The 3000-nt window shown below is 32.0% G+C and overlaps 1 long non-coding RNA gene across 1 annotated transcript; it reads left to right on the forward strand.

The window, feature by feature from the left end:
• The first annotated feature begins 585 nt into the window (after positions 1 to 585).
• Positions 586 to 2718, forward strand: LOC105272699 (uncharacterized). Its single transcript, XR_892815.1, has 4 exons — positions 586 to 788; positions 1136 to 1252; positions 1795 to 1991; positions 2474 to 2718. It is a non-coding gene; the product is annotated as an uncharacterized lncRNA (long non-coding RNA).
• The last annotated feature ends 282 nt before the right edge of the window (positions 2719 to 3000 follow it).

Consider the following 3000-nt stretch of genomic DNA (forward strand, 5'->3'; position numbering starts at 1 on the left):
ATAATATGGAAATATTTAATTTATCAATTTACTTTCAAACACAGCAGATTTTTTTTTAATAATTAAAATTTATACCAGAATTTAGCCCCCAATTTTTGTAATTAAATAAATTAATTATTTGGACCGAGTGAATCGTTTGCAGGTGGTTTGTAGGTCAGTGATAGGTGAAAATTAGCGTTTGATCGATAATAATTGATTTTTACTGATTTTGTTTGAAGAATTGGAATTTTCACCGGAAGTAAGCCCCCAATTTTTTGTAATTCAATACAGTAATTATTTGGATCCCCGGAATCGCTTGTAGGTGGTTTGCAGGTCAATGATAGCTGAAAATTAGCGTTTGATCGATAATACTTGATTTGTAATGATTTTTTTTACATAATTAAATATTCAACTGGAAGTTCGTCCCCAACTTCTTGTAATTTCAATGACAGGCAGTCAAGTGCCTAATCAAATGATGCGGAATCGTTTGTAGGTGAATAATACATGATCTCTACTCCACCGCAATCGATTGATTCCACATTAGTTGATGAAAATCGTTTTGGAGTAATTGGGTCACATCAGGACGGTGGGGGAGGAGTCGCCATGTTGAATCTAACGGCGAATGAACCGATCATCTGTCTGTCCATATAGTTGGAAAATGGAGACGTTCTCTGCCCCAAAACCCCCTTTATTGAGGAATTTACTAGTTGAAGAATTGTTGTTGAGCAAATGAAATCAACCTGTCAGTGATATTAAATTTTATCACATATTCATGTGTATAGATCTACTCCGAGTGGAAATACTCTGAAGTACTCGCATAAATGAAACTTATTATATGATTTCTCTATTAACTTATTAGTTTATACTTAGTTTATAGTGATATGTGGAATTTTTACTGCTTCTAACATGATTTTTTGAAAATATTGCGAAAATGTGAAGGGTTTTTGCAAAAAAAAAGTCTAAAGAAGGTTCACCGCATTTACTTGACATTTGTATGATAGAAATTAGCTAATTAACATTTAGTATAGTTCTTATCATAATAATATTATGCTGTTATTTCGAATATGGTTAAAATATTCTGCTATCAATTATCTAAGCAATATTAATTTTCTTGCTAATAAATATATGTTAATTGATGATATTTTTTTCTTTAAAGTTGTTGTATTTAGCTGAATTGGGGTGACAATACTGAGATAAAATGGCAAGAACTTCAAGCGAAATATTGGTGAAAAGTTTTCGTTATGTCCATAGAAAAGTTGTCCGGAAAAAACAGGTGAATGACTATGGCTTTATGCTGAAATTAACACAATATTCCATAAACATGACTTTTCATTCTGTGATTTCAATTTGTTCCATCTAACATTTCATCATTATTCTTGATAATTGCGCTCTAATTTCCTTCAAATTCACATGATTCCATAATAATTTCATGCTAATTTCTCCTCATTCTCTAAAGATTTGTTCGATTTTTATTACAAAACTTCCTGAATTTTTTCACATGAATTATTTTCAAAGGTGTCTCACATTTCAATTAACAAATATACTTTTCATCAAGGCATGTAACAGAAATGAAATTTTGGAAACATTTTGGAGTATTCAGGGATTTTATAAATGTTAAAAATTTTGAGAATTTTGATAAATTAAAAATTAGGAAAATTATCAAAGCTATCGCAAGTTTGAAAATTGGAAAGGCCTTTCAGAAAATGTTTAAAAAGCACTACTATCTACTGCCTTTTTCGTAATAGAAAAAGGTTATCAGCTAAATTTTAAACGACCGAATAAGAAATTTCAATTCAATATTTTGTTTTGTTCAAGTGGCTAATGCAATAATCGGAAACTGCGCAGGTCCTCCCGCGATGCTGGCGTTTTTTTGCAAATTCTACGATTCCATATCCTATCGGTTATTCATTAAGCAGAAAAATTTCCCAAATTTTCAACATTACCACCAAAGAACTATCCCAATCCAAAGTTTTCAAGGACTACGGGAATTACGGACAGTTTACTATCATCCGGTTAGTTCCAAAGTGGCTAATTTATCTCTTTCTCTGTAGATAAAAAAGCAAAGTCACGCGTTTATTTTCTCAATTGTGATTGTTATTGACAACAATAATAGAATAATAATTATACTAATAATAGCATATCACAGTTTTTATTATTATTACTGTCGTTATTCATGCTATTATCATTATTATTGCTATTACTGATTCATTCTGTTTGAATACTCGATTATGGTGTAAAAATAACAGTAACGATCATAATAATAATAATACCAGTAATATTAGTGACAATAACTGTATAGATCTGTAGCAATAACGTGAAATAACAAGAATCCATTTGTTTGAACATGAATGAATTGATGTCAATGAAACTTTTCCATCAAGCTGATTTTATTTGTTTATTTAACCTGCTTTGTCACTCCTCACGAGTGGTCTTCGCGCTAGGTCCTTCAGCTATAAACTTCATTGTATTTACGTAAATATTTCTTTTTGTACAGAATGGAGACTATTCTTTGTTCTGAGGGATTTGTTACGTTGACCCTTGTTTAGACGGCATAAATACATGACCAGGGCCAGCGTTTTCACCCCAGGTACTCCAGCGCCATGTACCAGCAAGTGCGACGTAACAATAACACCGAACTTTCATTTGTATATTCAGTGCCAGGTAGTTAGCACCACATAATTGAAAATTCATTAGTTTTTTTATTCAGGTCAATAGTAGGACCTTTGTACATCATTGTAATACCATTAAAAAAATTTGTAGACCCTTCATTATTTGTAAATTAATTAAACAAAATAATGAGCGGAAGTTAGCACCCCACCCCACCAATTTCCATTTGTCGACCCGAACAGTATTGATCAATAGAAAGCCAATCGTTTGTAGATAATAAATTGCTTGGTATCATCCTTCTACATCTGATTGTTCACTAGATATTAATTAAATTAAAAACTGGCCTATACTGTTTGCGTCGGCGCATGCGCAGACACACGACTGTCACACAGTATGGTGTTTTCGTCATCAGCT

Source organism: Fopius arisanus, unplaced genomic scaffold (genome assembly GCF_000806365.1).
Source record: "Fopius arisanus strain USDA-PBARC FA_bdor unplaced genomic scaffold, ASM80636v1 scaffold00243, whole genome shotgun sequence".
Lineage (NCBI taxonomy): Eukaryota > Metazoa > Arthropoda > Insecta > Hymenoptera > Braconidae > Fopius > Fopius arisanus.